Genomic DNA, 25,400 nt, shown 5'->3' with positions numbered 1-25,400 from the left:
ATGGAAGCAAATTGAAAGTGTTTGTCCAGATAGGCAAATCTCAGAAATTTGAGATGATCCCTGTGAATGGGAACGTGTTGGTAAGCAGGTCCATGGTCGTCATAAATTGACCCTCCTGGACCAGAGGAAGAATGAAACGTATAGTCTCCATCTTGAAGGACGGCACTCTGAGAAATTTGTTGAGTAATTTTAGATCTAGAATGGGACTGAAAATTCCCTCTTTTTTGGGAACCACAAACAGGTTGGAGTAGAACCCGAGACCTTGTTCCTGTATTGGGACTGGAACTATTACTCCCAAGAGGGAAAGATTCTGTACACATTTCAGGAATGCCTCTTTTTCTATTTGGTCTAGAGATAATCTTGAGAGGTGGAACCTGCCCCTGGGAGGAAAAGTCTTGAACTCTACCTTGTAACCCTGGGAAAGTATGTCCACTGTCCACGGGTCTGGGACATCTCGTTTCCAAGCTTGTGAAAACTGAGCGAGTCTGCCCCCCCCCACGTGATCCGATTCCAGATCAGGGGCAGACCCTTCATGCTGACTTAGAATCAGCAGCGGGTTTCTTGAAATGTTTCCCCTTGTTTTGAAATTTAACTTAGAGATATAAAGTCAGCTGCGGGTTTTTCCCACCCCTAGTACAGTACATCTCTAAAAATCCGGACCCCAGAAATCCGAACAACCTGAGAATCCGGACTCTTTTGTTATTACAACTTCCAGGTGTTGGTTTGTCACTGCACATGTGGAAATTAGCATTCATAGTGGCAACAAGCGACGGCAAGCGACGGCAGAAAGAAATCCGAGCTCCACAACTGCATACTACAGTTTGCCATACATGACCGGTACCTGTGCAGGTATTTACCATCTTTACACTGCACAGTACCGTTATACCTGTATACTGTATTGTAGTACTGTATTGTATATTAGTGTACTGTACCAATGTTTCCTAAAGTGGATAAGGGGTCTAAACAGAAGCAGGGAAGCACTCTGAAATCACCGGGCGCAGCAGATGTTAGCGCTCCATGAACAGGCTGTTCAGCATGTGCCGAAGAAATACCTGCAACAGAAAGGAATGTACATATGTAGGTACAGTACTCTATTTTAATAAACAAGGCGATCTGTACAGTATTTATGTATAATAAAAAAAAACATTAACATGCCTTCTTTATTATTTACAGGTATTTTATCAGCGATGTCCGAGAATCCGGAAAATCCGAAAATACGGACCCGGCAAATTCCCAAGCAGGAATCGCTAGAAGCTTAGACTTAGAGGAAACATCGGCTGACTGAGATTTCAGCCACAATGCTCTGTGCACTAACACAGCAAAGCCCAATATTTTGGCACCCAATTTAATGCCCTGCAAGGGAGCGTCAGTAATAAAGGAATTGGCCAATTTAAGAGCCGTAATCTTATCTTAGATTCCATCTAAAGGAGTCTCTACCAGAAGAGACTCAAACAAGGCGCCGAGCCATTAGGCTGCAGCACTTGTCACAGGGGCCATACACACTGTAGGTTGCCATCGGAGACCCAGATGAACATACATTTTCTTCAAATAAGCCCCCTGGCTTTTCTTAAAGGAGCAGCTATACTCAATAGGATTAGAGGTTCTCTTAGCCAGAGTAGAAATTGCCCCTTATATGTTAGGCACCGATTGCCATGATTCATTAATGGAGTCAGCAACAGGAAACTTCTTCTTAAAGACAGGGGACAGGGAAATGAATCCTAAGCCCCTCTCAGTCCTGTGCTATAATCTTCATGGCACGATCTGGCACTAAAGACCTCCACAGCGGAAGGACATCAAAGAATTTATTAAGCTGGTCAGATTTCCTAGAGATGACAACAGTAGGAGTATATTAGTCGACAAGTGTAACCAAAAACCTCCTTTAACAGTACACAGAGGGGTTTAAGTTTACATCTGAAGGATACGACTTCAGCATCAGATGAAGGAATTATACTGTCTGAATCTGAGATTTCACCCTCAGAGGCTACCAACGTATATCTTCCTCATCAGACTTATGAGAAAAGAAAACTTGGGTAACAGAAGTCGGAGCAGAAACCCTATCTGAATATTTAAATTTCCTCTTGCATTTACCCTGTAGCATGGGAATGACAGCTAATGCCACAGATACCACAGAGGATACCTGGGCAGCAATCTCTGCTTGCAAAAAAACACATCCAGGAGATTAAGAGGAACCACAGGGCACTGCATGTGACACCAAGAAGACTTGGGGCATATGAGGAGAATGCTGTGGAATAGCTTGAACAGCATCAACCTGGGAGACTGATGGCTCAGTAAAAAAGAGTCTATCTTTATGAGTAACAGTCTCAAAAAATAATAAAATATGCAGGTACTGTAAATTTTAACATGAACTGTACTGTACCTTTAAGGATAATTAAATAAACTGTGCCTTAAATAATTAAAGTTAGTAGTCTCCCAAAGGACTGTGTCCTTAAAGCAATTTTACAAAAACCTTATGTACTGTACCTTTAAGGATAATTAAATAAAATGTGCCTTTAAATTAAACATAGTAGTCCCCAAAGGACTATCTGTGTTCCTAAGGTAATCTTACTAAATATGCAAAACATTTGGTGTGAGAAGACAATTTCCACATTAGGGACAATTTAATACTCTGATTTAGATGCCTACCTGTCCCCTCGCTCAAACAGAGTCTGTTGTCATAACAGCCCCTTCTCCATCGAAAGCAGGTCTCATAACACTGCGCAACAGATTCGGACTGTATTGAGAAGCGCATCACATGACAGATAAGAGACGCTGCGCTACAGAGAAAGCGTGCACTTCAGTCAGAGGAGAAATCCCACTTCAGCAAAACACCAGGGAGAAGTACCTGCCTCCAAATTAATTGAGACGGCTCCAAAAAAGCAATCTGTGACTCTGTGTCACTACAAGTACAAGCACATAGGCTCTCTCTCTCAATCTGTGTCCTTTGGACACTGATCCAGAGCCAAAAAAAAGCATTAACCCCTGAACCACCAATACAAATACAATGCAAGTTTTGCAATAAATGTTGTCTCCCATTCACATGTACCAGTGCCTGCTGCCTGCCTGATGCAGGACGAAGTCCCATATTAAGTGCAGAATTTAATATTAACCCTTTAGTGCCAGTCTTTTCTTCCCAGAGGTAAACAAAAATGGCACTTACCTGTAATCCAGCTGTCCGGCAGGGGAACAGCCCACCCGGTATGAGAGGAAGCCACTCCTCACAGAGACCTGTGGATAGAAGAAATGAACAGAGTAAGCCTACTCTGGCATTCTGTTTGAGGGCAGCAATCCTGTCAGGAAAAAGCAGTGAGGCCCACCCCACAAGTTCCTAACTGCTTGAAAGCTACCACTGCCCTACTGAAGAGACTAACGTGGAGTACAACTAAACCCAGCTTGTCAGGGAAGATCAGAGCAAGCCTGCTCAGGCTTACAAAATAAAAAATCTTGAAAGAAGAATCTTAATCAGACATCTAAAATGTCACCTCATCCTTGCACTGAAGGCAAAGAGAATGTCTGGGGTTGTGGGAAGGGAAGTGATACTTAACAGTTTTGCTGTGGTGCTCTTTGCATCCTTCTGCTGGCCAGGAGTGATATTCCCAACAGTAATTGATGATTCTGTGGACTCACCGTGTCTTAAGAAAGAAAAGACTCAATCTGTCACCAGATTCTGGCAGGGGGGCAGCACCTTCATGCAGACTTGGGGACGGAGTTGGACTTATGGACTGCTCACTTTAGGCCCTGGGAGAACCTGGTTTCCATGCCAGATTGGAGGATTCAGGGCTAGATTACAAGTTCTAATTTATTAGATTACAAGTTCTAATTTATTGCCCACCTGTAAACTGGCAAGTTCTCCCATTTACAGACGTGTGATAAATAACCAGCCATTATAAGTGAGACTTTGCGGTAGCAATTAGAGCTAAGAAAACCAGACCTCTGTTTAATTTTTCAAATGTACTTCAACTGCCCTCCCCCGTCCCAAATTTTTTTTTTTAAATAACTGCACTAGGAAGTTTTTGAGGGCTTAAGTAGACGGCTGTGGGGTGTTAGAAAAAAAAACGGCATTGAAAAGTGCGGTCTATGGGAACTGTGTGTTCCTTGTAACTATATACGTATATGCTTATATATGCTCTTTATGGCTGTTGCTATAGACGCGGCGGTGGTGACTCGTCACTATGGCCGTTGCCATAGACGCAGGCGGTGGTGCAGAGCATGGGCGAATATGTTGTCGCCACACGCTGTCTCTCTCTCTCCTGGATGCCGCTCTGATTACAACTGTGCGTCCTCCTTGGCGCCATTAAGGGCCTATGCAAGTACTCCATTCACCTTACACCACTGCCCAAGTAAAGGTGTTACTGTGTGTGCACCTTGGTGCTATTATCTGTTTGTGCTGGGTTGCTATTTTGTTACTGAACTCTGTCTGTCTGACTACTCTGCTTGCTTAACCCCAAAGGAAGGAACCACCCCTAGCTAAAGTCCAATGCTCCAAGGAGCAAAGCTAGAAGTTGTATGACGATACCTCTCAGGGCCTCTGGACGACCAAGGGATACCTCGAGGTCAAAAAAATCTTACTAACAGGACAAGTCTCCCTAACACCTCCGCACAAGCTGAGTACACAGAGAAGAGAAGGCACTAAGCCTACCCAGCTCCGGAAAACCCTGAGCTAAACAAAGTCCCAGTAGGGAACATCCCATCGGACATAAATAAAATATAAAGCAACCTGGAGGTTAACGCCCAAAAAGACACAGGCCTACCCGCAGGACCAGCCAAACGGAGCCCTATCTTTCAAAAACTGGAAAAGATCTTTAACAAATGACAATCAGGAGATTACTTCATCCCACATGTCTAATGAGGTGCACCACTCGAATTATCAGACTGAAAATCCCCGTATCTGGTAACGATAGGGTCATTCAATAACTGAAAAACATGTCTGAGCAAAAAGTGAAGGCGCGCAATCCTGTAACGGAAGGCACAACACTCAGGGACAGATACCTCCGCGGGGGAACTGTAGAGACTCTCCCCAAGGCGGAAGGCCCGGGACAATAGGGCACGAGCACATTCTCAAATAAACGTCTGGACTCTGCAGACAAACAATCTCCAACATTATGTGGAAGTGAAAATGTGCTGAAACCTCCGGGGAAAACATGCCACCCCGCATGGAGGAACCATAAACTGGGTTACCCGCATGTGCAGATGTATGATTTGGTAGGGAACTCGCCTCTCGGAGGACAGGACCCCCAGAGGCGGATGACTCAGCAGTCCATGGATTCCCCAAGCCAGAAGAACCAGGCGCTCTAAAATGGCATAAGGAACAAAACTGGTTGACAGGCGTCAACGAGGCCATTCCGGATTCATCACCGGACACAGAATCTGAAATCGAAATAGCCTCCGTATCAGAATCCTCTGTAACTGAATCTGAAATTAATACAGTCTCTGCATCAGAATCCTCCATAACTGGATAGAGGATATTTAAATATGGACTAAAGTAGTGAAAAACTAAAACGGCACCCAACACCCCCAATGGCTGGGGCCGCACCACCTACTATGACCAGACTCCTGCAGACTAGAAAATTTCCGGAAATGGAACAAAGGAACGTAGCCACGCCCGAATACAAGGTGAATCCAAACAAGTGCGCCCAGCAAAAAGGCTGCGTCACTTCCAAAGGCCTCAATGTTCTAATATTCTAACCACGAGCACAGTAAACATCGCACATAAGCAGGTTGAATCACATAAACATGATTATACCCCCCCCCCAGGAGATATTAACCCTTGATTCCAAGATACTAACAGAGACTCACTGAGACCCTTATGCTATAGGTTAGACCCGCAAGGTGGTAGCCTCTCGGGAAACATTCACATTAAAGTACATTGTGAATACAGTAAAATGAAACGATCTTACCAGAATCTACGCCGTGGAACAGGAATACAGCCCTTCAAGTGTGACGGGTAGTAGCATTGCCTCTGGAATGGACTTGAGAGAAGAAAGCAGACAGCGAAGCGAAGTTCGACAATGCTGATTGCTTGAGGAGCTGTTAATATGAGGCAGTGAGTTTCTTTCTGCAAAACTATCCTGAATCTCCAGACTCTAACTTTTATCCAATCCCTCACTGAGAGACTGACAGGACTACTTAAAACTCCTGTCCCATGCCAAAGAGTACTACCCTCCATAAGAGACAAAAACAAATATTAACAATTCTGACACTTCTCTGCCATCCTCCTGGGACAAATGGCAAAGAATGACTGGGGGGATGAGGGGAGTGGGAGGAGTATTTAAGCCTTTGGCTGGGTTGTCTTTGCCTCCTCCTGGTGGCCAGATTCTTATTTTCCCAAAAGTAATGAATGCAGCTTTGGACTCTTTCCATTTAAGAAGAAAAAGACTAAATACAAAATGCATATTACTGCAGAATCTACATGCATTGTACAGCAATAAGGGTAACAGACTAGCGGCACAAATGTCCTAGAATTCACTTGAAAATACAAAATGTGAGGATAGGAGTTATACACCCATAACTCCATTGCACAGCAAGAAATATTGGAACACAAGAGCTTTACACACTTTTTCAAATGTGTAACAAGGGACAAAGATAAAAAAACAAGCCCTCACTCGCATAGAACTCAAAGTAAAAAAAAAAAAAAAAAGTGCAGAGGGAAAGGGACACAGACACCGTATTACCCAAAAGAGAAGAATAACTCCCACAGGACATCCGATTGCTGAAAGTAGTCAGACAGCACCTTTCTAAATGATAATAATACTCCTAAAATGTACTTTATCTATGTTCTTACAATACTCCTATTATCTACCTCAAATTTGGGGAAAACATATCCCCGAGGCCAGCAGCTTACTCCCTCACAGATGGCAAAAAAAACAGATGACATGAGAAGTGACCCACTCATTTAGGAACAATAAAACCTACAGCAAAGGCATAAGTATATGTCGCCTGCAATAAGTGTGTCTCGCGCCAGATGTCAAAAAGTAAATTTATGCTTACCTGATAAATTAATTTCTTCTATGGTAAGACGAGTACACGGATTCATCCTTTACTTGTGGGATATTATCCTCCTGCTAACAGGAAGTGGCAAAGAGCACCACAGCATAGCTGTCTATATAACTCCTCCCTTAGCTCCACCCCCCAGTCATTCGACCGAAGGTACAGAAAGGAAAAGGATAAACTACAAGGTGCAGAGGTGACTGAAGTTTAAATAAAAAAAATATAATCTGTCTTAAAATGACAGGGCGGGCCGTGGACTCGTTTTACCAAAGAAGAAATTAATTTATCAGGTAAGCATACATTTACTTTTCTTCTATAAAGGTAAGACCAGTCCACGGATTCATCCTTTACTTGTGGGATACAATACCAAAGCTACAGGACACAGATGAACGGGAGGGACAAGACAGATGGTTAAACAGAAGGCACTACTGCTTGAAGAACTTTTCTCCCAAAAATAGCCTCCGAAGAAGCAAAAGTATCAAGTTTGGAAAATTTGGAAAAGGTATGAAGCGATGACCAAGTCGCAGCCTTACAAATCTGTTCAACAGAAGCATCATTTTTAACAGCCCATGTGGAAGCCACCGCTCTAGTAGAGTGAGCTGTAATTCTTTCAGGAGGCTGCTGTCCAGCAGTCTCGTATGCCAAACGGATGATACTTTTCAGCCAAAAGGTAAGAGAGGTAGCAGCTTTTTGACCTCTACGTTTTCCAGAATAGACAACAAACAAAGAAGATGTTTGATGGAAATCTTTGGTCGCTTGCAAGTAAAACTTTAAAGCACGAACCACGTCCAAGTTGTGCAATAGACGCTCCTTCTTGGAGGAAGGATTAGGACACAGAGAAGGAACAACAATTTCCTGATTAATATTCTTATTAGTAACAACCTTAGGAAGGAATCCAGGATTGGTACGCAAAACCACCTTATCAGCATGGAAAACAAGATAAGGCGAGTCGCATTGCAATGCAGATAGTTCAGAAACTCTTCGAGCCGAAGAGATAGCAACTAAAAACAGAACTTTCCAAGATAGAAGCTTAATATCTATGGAATGCATAGGTTCAAACGGAACCCCTTGAAGAACCTTAAGAACTAAATTCAAACTGCATGGCGGAGCAACAGGTTTAAACACAGGCTTGATTCTAACTAAAGCCCGACAGAACGACTGAACGTCTGGAACATCTGCCAGACGTTTGTGCAGTAGAATTGATAAAGCAGATATCTGTCCCTTTAAGTAACTAGCTGATAGCCCCTTCTCCAACCTTTATTGGAGAAAGGACAAAATCCTAGGAATCCTGATCTTACTCCATGAGTAGCCTTTGGATTCGCACCAATATAGATATTTACGCCATATCTTATGATAAATTTTCCTGGTGAAAGGCTTTCGAACCTGAATCAAGGTATCTATGACCGACTCAGACAACCCCCGCTTGGATAAGTTCAAGCGTTCAATCTCCAAGCAGTCAGTCGCAGAAAAACTAGATTTGGATGCTGGAACGGACCTTGAATCAGAAGGTCCTGTCTCAGTGGCAGAGTCCATGGTGGCAGAGATGACATGTCCACCAGGTCTGCATACCAAGTCCTGCGTGGCCACGCAGGTGCTATCAACATCACCGAAGCTCTCTCCTGTTTGATTCTGGCAATCAAACGAGGAAGGAGAGGAAATGGTGGAAACACATAAGCCAGGTTGAACGACCAGGGTACTGCTAGGGCATCTATCAGTACTTCCTGATGAACCCTTGACCTGGACCTGTATCGAGGAAGTTTGGCATTCTGACGAGACGCCATCAGATCCAATTCTGGTGTGCCCCATTGCTGAATCAATTGTGTTGTGCAAACACCTCCGAATGGAGTTCCCACTCCCCCGGATGAAAAGTCCGACGACTTAGAAAATCCGCTTCCCAGTTCTCCACTCCTGGGATATAGATTGCTGATAGATGGCAAGAGTGAGTCTCTGCCCATTGAATTATTTTGGTAACCTCTATCAAACATCGCTAGAGAACTCTTTGTTCCCCCCTGATGATTGATATATGCTACAGTCGTGATATTGTCCGACTGGAATCTTATGAATCTGGCCGACGCCAGCTGAGGCCACGCCTGAAGCGAGTTGAATATCGCTCTCAGTTCTAGAATATTTATCGGGAGGAGAGCCTCCTCCTGAGTCCACAATCCCTGTGCTTTCAGGGAATTCCAAACTGCACCCCAGCCCAATAGGCTGGCGTCCGTCGTCACTATGACCCACGCTGGCCTGCGGAAACACATTCCCTTTAACAGATGATCCTGTGACAACCACCAAAGAGAGTCTCTGGTCTCTTGGTCCAGATGTATCTGAGGAGATAAATCTGCATAATCCCCATTCCACTGTTTGAGCATGCAAAGTTGCAGTGTTCTGAGATGCAAGCGAGCAAACGGAACTATGTCCATTGCCGCTACCATTAAGCCGATTACCTCCATACACTGAGCCACTGACGGGCGAGGAATGGAATGAAGAGCTCGGCAGATGGATACAAATTTTGATTTCCTGACCTCCGTCAGAAAAATTTTCATGTCCACCGAATCTATCAGAGTTCCCAGGAAAGGAACTCTTGTTAAGTGAACTCTTTTGTGCGTTCACCTTCCACCCGTGAGATCTTAGAAAAGCCACCACGATGTCCGTGTGAGACTTGGCTAGTTGGAAAGTTGACGCCTGGATTAGGATATCGTCCAGATAAGGTGCCACAGCTATGCCCCGCAGCCTTAGAACCGCCAGAAGGGACCCTAGCACTTTTGTGAAAATTCTAGGAGCTGTGGCCAACCCGAAGGGAAGAGCCACAAACTGGTAATGCTTGTCCAGAAAGGCGAACCTGAGGAACTGGTGATGATCTTTGTGGATAGGAATGTGTAGATATGCATCCTTTAAGTCCACGGTGGTCATATATTGACCCCCCTGGATCATTGGCAAAATAGTCTGAATGGTCTCCATCTTGAAGGATGGGACTCTGAGGAATTTGTTTAGGATCTTGAGATCCAAAATTGGTCTGAAGGTTCCCTCTTTTTTGGGAACCACAAACAGATTGGAGTAGAACCTTGCCCCTGTTCTGTTTTCGGAACTGGGCAGATCATTCCCATGGTATATGTCTTCTACACAGCGTAAGATCGCCTCTCTTTTTGTCTGGTTTACAGACAATTGAGAAAGATGGAATTTCCCCCTTGGGGGAGAATCTTTGAAATCTAGAAGATACCCCTGGGTTACTATTTCTAAAGCACAGGAGTCCTGAACGTCTCTTGCCCAAGCCTGAGCGAAGAGAGAAAGTCTGCCCCCTACTAGATCTGGTTCCGGATCGGGGGCTACCCCTTCATGTTGTCTTGGTGGCAGCAGCGGGCTTCTTGGCCTGTTTACCCTTGTTCCAAGTCTGGTTAGGTCTCCAGACTGACCTGGATTGAGCAAAATTACCGGCAGGGGAAGAGGTAGAGGGACCACCTTTGAAGTTCCGAAAGGAACGAAAATTATTTTGTTTGGTCCTCATCTTATTCGTCTTATCCTGAGGAAGGGCATGGCCTTTCCCTCCAGTGATGTCTGAAATGATCTCTTTCAGTTCAGGCCCGAATAGGGTCTTACCCTTAAAAGGGATGGCTAAAAGCTTAGCTTTTGATGACACATCAGCAGACCAGGACTTAAGCCATAACGCTCTATGCGCTAAAATGGCAAAACCTGAATTCTTTGCCGCTAATTTAGCCAATTGAAAAGCAGCATCTGTAATGAAAGAATTAGCTAGCTTGAGAGCCCTAATTCTATCCAGAATATCATCTAATGGGGTCTCAACCTGAAGAGCCTCTTCCAGAGTCTCAAACCAAAAGGACGCTACAGTAGTTACAGGAACAATGCACGCTATAGGTTGGAGAAGAAAACCTTGGTGAACAAATATTTTCTTAAGAAGACCCTCTAATTTTTTATCCATAGGATCTTTGAAAGCACAACTGTCCTTGATAGGTATAGTTGTACGCTTAGCCAGGGTAGAAAAAGCTCCCTCCACCTTAGGGACCGTCTGCCACGAGTCCCGCACAGCGTCAGATATGGGAAACATTTTCTTAAAAGTAGGAGGGGGAGCGAACGGAATACCTGGTCTATCCCACTCCTTAGTAACAATTTCCGAAATCCTCTTAAGGACCGGAAAAACATCAGTGTAGGCAGGAACCTCTAGGAATCTGTCCATTTTACACAATTTCTCTGGAACTACAATAGGGTCACAATCATCCAGATTTGCTAAAACCTCCCTGAGCAATAAGCGGAGGTGTTCTAGTTTAAATGTAAAAGCCGTCATATCTGAATCTGTCTGAGGGAACATATTTCCTGAATCAGAAATCTCTCCCTCAGCCAGCAAATCCCTCACTTCAGAACATTGTGAGGGTACATCGGATATGGCTAATAAAGCGTCAGAGGGCTCAGCGTTTGTTCTCACACCAGACCTACTGCGCTTCCCCTCCAACCCAGGCAGCTTAGATAAAACCTCTGTGAGGGTAGTATTCATAACTGCGGCCATATCTTGCAGGGTGAAAGAATTAGATGCACTAGAAGTACTTGGCGTCGCTTATGCGAAGGCAAAACCTGATTCTCTTCTGACTGAGAATCATCCTGCGACATACTTTTAGTAGCTAAAATATGTTCTTTACAATTTATTGACCTTTCAGTGCATGAGGGACACATTCTAAGTGGAGGTTCCACAATGGCTTCTAAACATATTGAACATTGACTTTCTTCAATGTCAGACATGTTGAACAGGCTAGTAATGACTACAAACAAGCATGAAAACACTTTATTTAGTGAGAAAAATAACAATCTTAAAAAACGGTACTGCGCCTTTAAGAGAAAAAAAGCATACACGTTCTGCAAAACAGCCTAAACATGCACCAAATTTTTCAATATTTTGTATGTAGACACAATATAGGTAGTTATGATTGCACAACAAAAAAAATAACATTTAACCCCATAATTTGCAAACCGGATCGAAAAACAGAATTTATGCTTACCTGATAAATTACTTTCTCCAACGGTGTGTCCGGTCCACGGCGTCATCCTTACTTGTGGGATATTCTTTTCCCCAACAGGAAATGGCAAAGAGCCCAGCAAAGCTGGTCACATGATCCCCCCTAGGCTCCGCCTTCCCCAGTCATTCGACCGACGTAAAGGAGGAATATGCATAGGAGAAATCATATGATACCGTGGTGACTGTAGTTAGAGAAAATAAATCATCAGACCTGATCAAAAACCAGGGCGGGCCGTGGACCGGACACACCGTTGGAGAAAGTAATTTATCAGGTAAGCATAAATTCTGTTTTCTCCAACATAGGTGTGTCCGGTCCACGGCGTCACCCTTACTTGTGGGAACCAATACCAAAGCTTTAGGACACGGATGATGGGAGGGAACAAATCAGGTCGCCTAGATGGAAGGCACCACGGCTTGCAAAACCTTTCTCCCAAAAATAGCCTCCGATGAAGCAAAAGTATCAAATTTGTAGAATTTGGTAAAAGTGTGCAGTGAAGACCAAGTCGCTGCCTTACATATCTGATCAACAGAAGCCTCGTTCTTGAAGGCCCATGTGGAAGCCACAGCCCTAGTGGAGTGAGCTGTGATTCTTTCAGGAGGCTGCCGTCCGGCAGTCTCATAAGCCAATCGGATAATGCTTTTAAGCCAGAAAGAGAGAGAGGTAGAAGTTGCTTTTTTGACCTCTCCTTTTACCAGAATAAACAACAAACAAAGAAGATGTTTGTCTGAAATCCTTAGTAGCTGCTAAGTAAAATTTGAGAGCACGAACTACATCCAAGGGGCGCGATCCGATATAGATCGCAGTTTGCGGCGCAAGCGAGGAGACCGGCGTCGCCCGCAGTTTCAGCTCGCAACTCGAGCCATCCCATATAAGTCGCCGTCAGATGCTAACGTGCCGTAAGTCTCACAAACCAGCGATGACCAGAAATCTTCGTAAGTACAAATTTCTGGCGTCGCCAGTGACTTGCGGCACGTTAGAAACTGCCGGCGCCTATAAAACCTGACTAAAGTCTAAAACACCCGCACTGTCTAACACGCCTCCCTAACATAGCCCGCACTGTCTAACACGCCTCCCTAACATAGCCCGCACTGTCTAACCCTCTATCCGCTATCCCCCCTCACTAGCCTAACAATAAAAAAGCTATTAACCCCTAAACCGCCGCTCCTTTACCCCGCCGCAACCTAATAAAGTTATTAACCCCTAAACCGCCGCTCCCGTACCCCGCCGCCAGCTATATTATATCTATAACCCCCTAAAGTGAGCCCCTAACACCGCCGCCATCTATATTACAATTATTAACCCCTAATGTAAGCCCCTTACACCGCCGCCATCTCTATTAAAATGATTAACCCCTAATTTAATCTACCTACCCCGCCGCCAGCTATGTTATCTATATTAACCCTAAGTATATTATAGTTAATATAGTTATTACATTATATATATTAACTATATTAACCCTAATTATATTAGGGTTAATATAGTTACTATAGTATTTATATTAACTATATTAACTCTATCTAACCCTAACACCCCTAACTATATTTATATTAAATTAATCTAATTAATTTATAAACTAAAATATTCCTATTTAAATCTAAATACTTACCTATAAAATAAACCCTAAGATAGCTACAATATAATTAATAATTACATTGTAGCTATGTTAGGGTTAATATTTATTTTACAGGTAAATAGTTAATTATTTTAACTAGGTATAATAGCTATTAAATAGTTATTAACTATTTAATATCTACCTAGTTAAAATAATTACCCAATTACCTGTAAAATAAATACACCTACACTATCAATAAATGTAATAAACTACAAACATCTATCTAAAAATACAATTAAATTAACTAAACTAAATTACAAAAAAAAACAAACACTAAATTACAAAAAATAAAAAAAAGATTACAAGATTTTTAAGCTAATTACACCTATTCTAAGCCCCCTAATAAAATAATAAACCCCCAAAATAACAAAACTTCCCTGCCCTATTCTAAATTAAACAAATATCAAAGCTCTTTACCTTACCAGCCCTTAAAAGGGCCTTTTGTGGGGCATGCCCCAAAGAATTCAGCTCTTTTGCATTCAATAAATACAATCCCCCCCCCCCCATTACAACCCACCACCCACATACCCCTATTCTAAACCCACCCAAACCCCCCTTAAAAAATCCTAACACTACCCCCCTGAAGATCTCCCTACCTTGTCTTCACCACACCGGGCCGAACTCCTGATCCGATCCGGGCGATGTCGTCCTCCAAGCGGCAAAGAAGAAATCTTCCTCCGGCGATGTCGTCCTCCAAGCGGCAAAGAAGAAATCTTCCTCCGGCGATGTCATCCTCCAAGCGGCAAAGAAGAATTCTTCCTCCGGCGACGTCTTCCTCCAAGCGGCAGCAAAGTCTTCATTCTTCCGGCGGCATCTTCAATCTTCTTTCTTCGCTCCGCCGCCGCGGAGCATCCATCCCGGCCGACTGCTAAACTTGGAATGAGGTACCTTTAAATGACGTCATCCAAGATGGCGTCCGCCGAAATCCGATTGGCTGATAGGATTCTATCAGCCAATCGGAATTAAGTTAAAAAAATCTGATTGGCTGATTGAATCAGCCAATCAGATTCAAGTTCAATCCGATTGGCTGATCCAATCAGCCAATCAGATTGAGCTCGCATTCTATTGGCTGATCGGAACAATCTTGGATGACGTCAGGATGATCAGGAGTTTGGCCCGGTGTGGTGAAGACAAGGTAGGGAGATCTTCAGGGGGGTAGTGTTAGGATTTTTTAAGGGGGGTTTGGGTGGGTTTAGAATAGGGGTATGTGGGTGGTGGGTTGTAATGGGGGGGGGGGATTGTATTTATTGAATGCAAAAGAGCTGAATTCTTTGGGGCATGCCCCACAAAAGGCCCTTTTAAGGGCTGGTAAGGTAAAGAGCTTTGATATTTGTTTAATTTAGAATAGGGCAGGGAAGTTTTGTTATTTTGGGGGTTTATTATTTTATTAGGGGGCTTAGAATAGGTGTAATTAGCTTAAAAATCTTGTAATCTTTTTTTTATTTTTTGTAATTTAGTGTTTGTTTTTTTTTGTAATTTAGTTTAGTTAATTTAATTGTATTTTTAGATAGATGTTTGTAGTTTATTACATTTATTGATAGTGTAGGTGTATTTATTTTACAGGTAATTGGGTAATTATTTTAACTAGGTAGATATTAAATAGTTAATAACTATTTAATAGCTATTATACCTAGTTAAAATAATTAACTATTTACCTGTAAAATAAATATTAACCCTAACATAGCTACAATGTAATTATTAATTATATTGTAGCTATCTTAGGGTTTATTTTATAGGTAAGTATTTAGATTTAAATAGGAATATTTTAGTTTATAAATTAATTAGATTAATTTAATATAAATATAGTTAGGGGTGTTAGGGTTAGATAGAGTTAATATAGTTAATATAAATACTATAGTAACTATATTAACCCTAATATAATTAGGGTTAATATAGTTAATATATATAATGTAATAACTATATTAACTATAATATACTTAGGGTTAATATAGATAACATAGCTGGCGGCGGGGTAGGTAGATTAAATTAGGGGTTAATCATTTTTATATAGGTGGCGGCGGTGTAAGGGGTCAGATTACGGGATAGATAAGGTAGATGGCGGCGGTTTTAGGGGCTCACAGTAGGGGGTTAGTTTATGTAGATGGCGGCGGGGTCGGGGAGCGGCGTTTTAGGGGGTAATAACTTTATTAGGGATTTCGGGGGGGGGGGATCGCGGTTGACAGGGAGATAGACATTGCGCATGCGTTAGGTGTTAGGTTTATTTTAGAAGATCGCGGTTGACAGGGAGATAGACATTGCGCATGCGTTAGGTGTTAGGTTTATTTTAGAAGATCGCGGTTGACAGGGAGATAGACATTGCGCATGCGTTAGGTGTTAGGTTTATTTTAGCAGCTAGTTTAGGGAGTTACGGGGCTCCAATAGTCAGCGTAAGGCTTCTTACGGCTGCTTTTTGTGGCGAGGTGAAAATGGAGTAAGTTTTCTCCATTCTCGCCACGTAAGTCCTTACGCTGCATATTGGATACCAAACTGCGCGGGTTTGGTATACCTGCCTATGGCCCAAAAAACTGCGGGCGACGGCAGAAATATACGCGCGTAACTTCTAGCTTACGCCGTATATAGGATACCAAATCCGCGCAATTATTGGCGTCGCCGGCTTTTGCGGGCGACGCTTTATATCGGATCGACCCCAAGTTGTGCAACAAACGTTCCTTCTTTGAAACTGGATTAGGACACAAAGAAGGCACGACTATCTCCTGGTTAATATTTTTATTACAAACAACTTTCGGAAGAAAACCAGGTTTAGTACGCAAAACAGAATTTATGTTTACCTGATAAATTTCTTTCTCCAACGGTGTGTCCGGTCCACGGCGTCATCCTTACTTGTGGGATATTCTCTTCCCCAACAGGAAATGGCAAAGAGCCCAGCAAAGCTGGTCACATGATCCCTCCTAGGCTCCGCCTACCCCAGTCATTCGACCGACGTTAAGGAGGAATATTTGCATAGGAGAAACCATATGGTACCGTGGTGACTGTAGTTAAAGAAAATAAAATATCAGACCTGATTAAAAAAACCAGGGCGGGCCGTGGACCGGACACACCGTTGGAGAAAGAAATTTATCAGGTAAACATAAATTCTGTTTTCTCCAACATAGGTGTGTCCGGTCCACGGCGTCATCCTTACTTGTGGGAACCAATACCAAAGCTTTAGGACACGGATGAAGGGAGGGAGCAAATCAGGTCACCTAAATGGAAGGCACCACGGCTTGCAAAACCTTTCTCCCAAAAATAGCCTCAGAAGAAGCAAAAGTATCAAACTTGTAAAATTTGGTAAAAGTGTGCAGTGAAGACCAAGTCGCTGCCCTACATATCTGATCAACAGAAGCCTCGTTCTTGAAGGCCCATGTGGAAGCCACAGCCCTAGTGGAATGAGCTGTGATTCTTTCGGGAGGCTGCCGTCCGGCAGTCTCGTAAGCCAATCTGATGATGCTTTTAATCCAAAAAGAGAGAGAGGTAGAAGTTGCTTTTTGACCTCTCCTTTTACCTGAATAAACAACAAACAAGGAAGATGTTTGTCTAAAATCCTTTGTAGCATCTAAATAGAATTTTAGAGCGCGAACAACATCCAAATTGTGCAACAAACGTTCCTTCTTTGAAACTGGTTTTGGACACAGAGAAGGTACGATAATCTCCTGGTTAATGTTTTTGTTAGAAACAACTTTTGGAAGAAAACCAGGTTTAGTACGTAAAACCACCTTATCTGCATGGAACACCAGATAAGGAGGAGAACACTGCAGAGCAGATAATTCTGAGACTCTTCTAGCAGAAGAAATCGCAACTAAAAACAAAACTTTCCAAGATAATAACTTAATATCAATGGAATGTAAGGGTTCAAATGGAACCCCCTGAAGAACTGAAAGAACTAAATTGAGACTCCAAGGAGGAGTCAAAGGTTTGTAAACAGGCTTGATTCTAACCAGAGCCTGAACAAAGGCTTGAACATCTGGCACAGCTGCCAGCTTTTTGTGAAGTAATACCGACAAGGCAGAAATCTGTCCCTTCAGGGAACTTGCAGATAATCCTTTTTCCAATCCTTCTTGAAGGAAGGATAGAATCCTAGGAATCTTAACCTTGTCCCAAGGGAATCCTTTAGATTCACACCAACAGATATATTTTTTCCAAATTTTGTGGTAAATCTTTCTAGTCACAGGCTTTCTGGCCTGAACAAGAGTATCGATAACAGAATCTGAGAATCCTCGCTTCGATAAAATCAAGCGTTCAATCTCCAAGCAGTCAGCTGGAGTGAAACCAGATTCGGATGTTCGAACGGACCCTGAACAAGAAGGTCTCGTCTCAAAGGTAGCTTCCAAGGTGGAGCCGATGACATATTCACCAGATCTGCATACCAAGTCCTGCGTGGCCACGCAGGAGCTATCAAGATCACCGACGCCCTCTCCTGCTTGATCCTGGCTATCAGCCTGGGGATGAGAGGAAATGGCGGGAACACATAAGCTAGTTTGAAGGTCCAAGGTGCTACTAGTGCATCCACTAGAGCCGCCTTGGGATCCCTGGATCTGGCCCCGTAGCAAGGAACTTTGAAGTTCTGACGAGAGGCCATCAGATCCATGTCTGGAATGCCCCACAGGTGAGTGACTTGGGCAAAGATTTCCGGATGGAGTTCCCACTCCCCCGGATGCAATGTCTGCCGACTCAGAAAATCCGCTTCCCAATTTTCCACTCCTGGGATGTGGATAGCAGACAGGTGGCAGGAGTGAGACTCCGCCCAAAGAATAATTTTGGTTACTTCTTCCATCGCTAGGGAACTCCTTGTTCCCCCCTGATGGTTGATGTACGCAACAGTCGTCATGTTGTCTGATTGAAACCGTATGAACCTGGTCCTCGCAAGCTGGGGCCAGGCCTGGAGAGCATTGAATATCGCTCTCAGTTCCAGAATATTTATCGGTAGAAGAGATTCTTCCCGAGACCAAAGACCCTGAGCTTTCAGGGATCCCCAGACCGCGCCCCAGCCTATCAGACTGGCGTCGGTCGTGACAATGACCCACTCTGGTCTGTGGAACATCATCCCTTGAGACAGGTTGTCCAGGGACAGCCACCAACGGAGTGAGTCTCTGGTCCTCTGATTTACTTGTATCTTCGGAGACAAGTCTGTATAGTCCCCATTCCACTGACTGAGCATGCACAGTTGTAATGGTCTTAGATGAATGCGCGCAAAAGGAACTATGTCCATCGCCGCCACCATCAACCCGATCACTTCCATGCACTGAGCTATGGAAGGAAGAGGAACGGAATGAAGTATCCGACAAGAGTCCAGAAGCTTTGTTTTTCTGGCCTCTGTTAGAAAGATCCTCATTTCTAAGGAGTCTATAATTGTTCCCAAGAAGGGAACCCTTGTTGACGGGGATAGAGAACTCTTTTCCACGTTCACTTTCCAGCCGTGAGATCTGAGAAAGGCCAGGACAATGTCCGTGTGAGCCTTTGCTTGAGGAAGGGACGACGCTTGAATCAGAATGTCGTCCAGGTAAGGTACTACTGCAATGCCCCTTGGTCTTAGCACCGCTAGAAGGGACCCTAGTACCTTTGTGAAAATCCTTGGAGCAGTGGCTAATCCGAAAGGAAGCGCCACGAACTGGTAATGTTTGTCCAGGAATGCAAACCTTAGGAACCGATGATGTTCCTTGTGGATAGGAATATGTAGATACGCATCCTTTAAATCCACCGTGGTCATGAATTGACCTTCCTGGATGGAAGGAAGGATAGTTCGAATGGTTTCCATCTTGAACGATGGGACCTTGAGAAATTTGTTTAAGATCTTGAGATCTAGGATTGGTCTGAACGTTCCCTCTTTTTTGGGAACTATGAACAGATTGGAGTAGAACCCCATCCCTTGTTCTCTTAATGGAACAGGATGAATCACTCCCATTTTTAACAGGTCTTCTACACAATGTAAGAACGCCTGTCTTTTTATGTGGTCTGAAGACAACTGCGACCTGTGGAACCTCCCCCTTGGGGGAAGTCCCTTGAATTCCAGAAGATAACCCTGGGAGACTATTTCTAGCGCCCAAGGATCCAGAACATCTCTTGCCCAAGCCTGAGCGAAGAGAGAGAGTCTGCCCCCCACCAGATCCGGTCCCGGATCGGGGGCCAATATTTCATGCTGTCTTGGTAGCAGTGGCAGGTTTCTTGGCCTGCTTTCCCTTGTTCCAGCCTTGCATTGGTCTCCAAGCTGGCTTGGCCTGAGAAGTATTACCCTCTTGCTTAGAGGACGTAGCACCTTGGGCTGGTCCGTTTTTACGAAAGGGACGAAAATTAGGTCTATTTTTTTCCTTGAAAGGCCGATCCTGAGGAAGGGCGTGGCCCTTACCCCCAGTGATATCAGAGATAATCTCTTTCAAGTCAGGACCAAACAACGTTTTCCCCTTGAAAGGAATGTTTAGTAGCTTGTTCTTGGAAGACGCATCAGCCGACCAAGATTTCAACCAAAGCGCTCTGCGCGCCACAATAGCAAACCCAGAGTTCTTAGCCGCTAACTTAGCCAATTGCAAAGAGGCGTCTAGAGTGAAAGAATTAGCCAATTTGAGAGCATTGATTCTGTCCATAATCTCCTCATAAGGAGGAGAGTCACTATCGAGCACCTTAAGCAGTTCATCAAACCAGAAATATGCGGCAGTAGTGACAGGGACAATGCATGAAATGGGTTGTAGAAGGTAACCCTGCTGAACAAACATCTTTTTAAGCAAACCTTCTAATTTTTTATCCATAGGATCTTTGAAAGCACAACTATCCTCTATGGGAATAGTGGTGCGTTTGTTTAAAGTAGAAACCGCTCCCTCGACCTTGGGGACTGACTGCCATAAGTCCTTTCTGGGGTCGACCATAGGAAACAATTTTTTAAATATGGGGGGAGGGACGAAAGGAATACCGGGCCTTTCCCATTCTTTATTAACAATGTCCGCCACCCGCTTGGGTATAGGAAAAGCTTCTGGGAGCCCCGGCACCTCTAGGAACTTGTCCATTTTACATAGTTTCTCTGGGATGACTAAATTTTCACAATCATCCAGAGTGGATAATACCTCCTTAAGCAAAATGCGGAGATGTTCCAATTTAAATTTAAATGTAATCACATCAGATTCAGCCTGCTGAGAATGTTCCCTAAATCAGTAATTTCTCCCTCAGACAAAACCTCCCTGGCCCCCTCAGATTGGGTTAGGGGCCCTTCAGAGATATTAATATCAGCGTCGTCATGCTCTTCAGTAACTAAAACAGAGCAGCCACGCTTACGCTGACAAGGGTTCATTTTGGCTAAAATGTTTTTGACAGAATTATCCATTACAGCCGTTAATTGTTGCATAGTAAGGAGTATTGGCGCGCTAGATGTACTAGGGGCCTCCTGAGTGGGCAAGACTCGTGTAGACGAAGGAGGGAATGATGCAGTACCATGCTTACTCCCCTCACTTGAGGAATCATCTTGGGCATCATTGTCATTATCACATAAATCACATTTATTTAAATGAATAGGAATTCTGGCTTCCCCACATTCAGAACACAGTCTATCTGGTAGTTCAGACATGTTAAACAGGCATAAACTTGATCAGAAAGTACAAAAAACGTTTTAAAATAAAACCGTTACTGTCACTTTAAATTTTAAACTGAACACACTTTATTACTGCAATTGCGAAAAAACATGAAGGAATTGTTCAAAATTCACCAAATTTTCACCACAGCGTCTTAAAGCTTTGAAAATATTGCACACCAATTTTGGAAGCTTTAACCCTTAAAATAACGGAACCGGAGCCGTTTTAAGCTTTAAACCCCTTTACAGTCCCTGGTATCTGCTTTGCTGAGACCCAACCAAACCCAAAGGGGAATACGATACCAAATGACGCCTTCAGAAGTCTTTTATAAGTATCAGAGCTCCTCTCACATGCGACTGCATGCCATGCCTCTCAAAAACAAGTGCGCAACACCGGCGCGAAAATGAGACTCTGCCTATGCTTTGGGAAAGCCCCTAAAGAATAAGGTGTCTAAAACAGTGCCTGCCGATATTATTATATCAAAATACATAGTTAAAATGATTACTCAAGGATAAATATATTATAATCAATCGATTTAGCCCAGAAAAAGTCTACAGTTTAAATAAGCCCTTGTGAAGCCCTTATTTACAATCGTAATAAACATGGCTTACCGGATCCCATAGGGAAAATGACAGCTTCCAGCATTACATCGTCTTGTTAGAATGTGTCATACCTCAAGCAGTAAGAGACTGCACACTGTTCCCCCAACTGAAGTTAATTGCTCTCAACAGTCCTGTGTGGAACAGCCATGGATTTTAGTTACGGTTGCTAAAATCATTTTCCTCATACAAACAGAATTCTTCATCTCTTTTCTGTTTCTGAGTAAATAGTACGTACCAGCACTATTTGAAAATAACAAACTCTTGATTGAATAATGAAAAACTACAGTTAAACACTAAAAAACTCTAAGCCATCTCCGTGGAGATGTTGCCTGTACAACGGCAAAGAGAATGACGGGGTAGGCGGAGCCTAGGAGGGATCATGTGACCAGCTTTGCTGGGCTCTTTGCCATTTCCTGTTGGGGAAGAGAATATCCCACAAGTAAGGATGACGCCGTGGACCGGACACACCTATGTTGGAGAAAACCACCTTATCTGCGTGAAACACCAGATATGGAGGAGAACACTGCAGAGCAGATAACTCTGAAACTCTTCTTGCAGAAGAGATTGCAACCAAAAACAAAACTTTCCAAGATAATAACTTTATATCAACGGAATGTAGGGGTTCAAACGGAATCCCCTGAAGAACTGAAAGAACTAGATTGAGACTCCAGGGAGGAGTCAAATTTTTGTAAACAGGCTTGATTCTAACCAGAGCCTGAACAAAAGCTTGAACATCTGGCACAGCCGCCAGCTTTTTGTGAAGTAAAACAGATAAAGCAGAAATCTGTCCCTTCAAAGAACTTGCAGATAATCCTTTCTCCAAACCTTCTTGAAGAAAGGATAGAATCCTAGGAATTTTTATCTTGTTCCATGGGAATCCTTTAGATTCACACCAACAGATATATATTTTCCATATTTTATGGTAGATTTTACTAGTTACAGGCTTTCTAGCCTGAACAAGAGTATCAATGACAGAATCTGAAAACCCTCGCTTTGATAAAATCAAGCGTTCAATCTCCAAGCAGTCAGTTGGAGTGAGGCTAGATTCGGATGTTCGAACGGACCTTGAACAAGAAGGTCCTGTCTCAGAGGTAGCTTCCATGGTGGAGCTGATGACATATTCACCAGGTCTGCATACCAAGTCCTGCGTGGCCACGCAGGAGCTATCAAGATCACCGATACCCTCTCCTGTTTGATCCTGGCTACCAGCCTGGGAATGAGAGGAAACGGTGGGAACACATAAGCTAGGTTGAAGGTCCAAGGTGCTACTAGTGCATCCACTAGAGCCGCCTTGGGATCCCTGGATCTGGACCCGTAGTAAGGAACCTTGAAGTTCTGGCGAGACGCCATCAGATCCATGTCTGGGATGCCCCATAATTGAGTTATTTGGGCAAAGATTTCCGGATGGAGTTCCCACTCCCCCGGATGAAATGTCTGACGACTCAGAAAATCCGCTTCCCAATTTTCTACTCCTGGGATGTGGATTGCAGACAAGTGGCAGGAGTGAGTCTCCGCCCATTGAATTATTTTGGTCACTTCTTCCATCGCCAGGGAACTCCTTGTTCCCCCCTGATGGTTGATATACGCAACAGTTGTCATGCTGTCTGATTGAAACCTTATGAATTTGGCCTTTGCTAGCTGAGGCCAAGCCTTGAGAGCATTGAATATCGCTCTCAGTTCCAGAATGTTTATCGGTAGAAGAGATTCTTCCCGAGACCAAAGCCCCCGAACTTTCAGGGGTTCCCAGACCGCGCCCCAGCCCACCAGACTGGCGTCGGTCGTGACAATGACCCACTCTGGTCTGCGGAAGCTCATCCCTTGTGACAGGTTGTCCAGGGTCAGCCACCAACGGAGTGAATCTCTGGTCCTCTGATCTACTTGTATCGTTGGAGACAAGTCTGTATAATCCCCATTCCACTGTCTGAGCATGCACAGTTGTAATGGTCTTAGATGAATTCGCGCAAAAGGAACTATGTCCATTGCCGCAACCATCAAACCTATTACTTCCATGCACTGCGCTATGGAAGGAAGAAGAACAGAATGAAGTACTTGACAAGAGTTCAGAAGTTTTGATCTTCTGGCTTCTGTCAGAAAAATCTTCATTTCTAAGGAGTCTATTATTGTTCCCAAGAAGGGGACTCTTGTTGACGGAGATAGAGAACTTTTCTCTACGTTCACTTTCCACCCGTGAGATCTGAGAAAGGCTAGGACAATGTCCGTATGAGCCTTTGCTTGTGGCAGGGACGACGCTTGAATCAGAATGTCGTCCAAGTAAGGTACTACTGCAATGCCCCTCGGTCTTAGCACCGCTAGAAGGGACCCTAGTACCTTTGTGAAAATTCTTGGGGCAGTGGCTAATCCGAATGGAAGTGCCACGAACTGGTAATGTTTGTCCAGAAAGGCGAACCTTAGGAACTGATGATGTTCCTTGTGGATAGGAATATGTAGATACGCATCCTTTAAATCCACCGTGGTCATGAATTGACCTTCCTGGATGGTAGGAAGAATTGTTCGAATGGTTTCCATCTTGAACGATGGAACCCTGAGAAATTTGTTTAAGATCTTGAGATCCAAGATTGGTCTGAATGTTCCCTCTTTTTTGGGAACTATGAACAGATTGGAGTAGAATCCCATCCCTTGTTCCTTTAATGGAACAGGATGAATCACTCCCATTTTTAACAGGTCTTCTACACAATGTAAGAATGCCTGTTTTTTTATGTGGTCTGAAGACAATTGAGACCTGCGGAATCTTCCCCTTGGGGGTAGCTCCTTGAATTCCAGAAGATAACCTTGGGAGACTATTTCTAGAGCCCAAGGATCCAGAACATCTCTTGCCCATGCCTGAGCAAAGAGAGACAGTCTGCCCCCCACCAGATCCGGTCCCGGATCGGGGGCCAACATCTCATGCTGTCTTGGTAGCAGTGGCAGGTTTCTTGGCCTGCTTACCTTTGTTCCAGCCTTGCATTGGCCTCCAGGCTGGCTTGGCTTGAGACGTATTACCCTCTTGCTTAGAGGGTGTAGAACTTGAGGCTGGTCCGTTTCTACGAAAAGGACGAAAATTAGGCTTATTTTTAGCCTTGAAAGACCTATCCTGAGGAAGGGCATGGCCCTTTCCCCCAGTGATATCTGAAATAATCTCTTTCAAGTCAGGGCCAAACAGCGTTTTCCCCTTGAAAGGAATATTAAGCAATTTGTTCTTGGATGACGCATCCGCTGACCAAGACTTTAGCCATAGCGCTCTGCGCGCCACAATAGCAAACCCTGAATTTTTCGCCGCTAATCTAGCTAATTGCAGGGTAGCATCTAGAGTAAAAGAATTAGCCAATTTAAGAGCACGAATTCTGTCCATAATCTCCTCATAAGAGGTAACTTTATCTAGCGACTTTTCTAGTTCATCAAAACCAGAAAGACGCTGCTGTAGCAACAGGAACAATGCATGAAATTGGCTGTAGAAGGTAACCTTGCTGAACAAACATCTTTTTAACCCCTTAACGACTGAGGACGTGCAGGGTACGTCCTCAGAAAAAAGGCAGTTAATGCCTGAGAACGTACCCTGCACGTCCTCAGTGTGGAAAGCAGCTGGAAGCGATCCTGCTCGCTTCCAGCTGCTTTCCGGTTATTGCAGTGATGCCTC

The 25,400-nt window shown here is 43.8% G+C and overlaps 1 protein-coding gene across 1 annotated transcript in view; it reads right to left on the bottom strand.

Annotated features, from left to right (window-relative positions):
- Positions 1-25,400, bottom strand: part of STAG3 (stromal antigen 3) — a 1,295,475-nt gene that overhangs the window by 1,079,353 nt on the left and 190,722 nt on the right. The window lies entirely within an intron of this gene.

The sequence above is a fragment of the Bombina bombina genome, chromosome 6, assembly GCF_027579735.1.
Source record: "Bombina bombina isolate aBomBom1 chromosome 6, aBomBom1.pri, whole genome shotgun sequence".
Classification (NCBI taxonomy): domain Eukaryota; kingdom Metazoa; phylum Chordata; class Amphibia; order Anura; family Bombinatoridae; genus Bombina; species Bombina bombina.
Note: the sequence above shows the minus strand (reverse complement) of the source record. Positions and strands in the feature narration are given on the sequence as shown.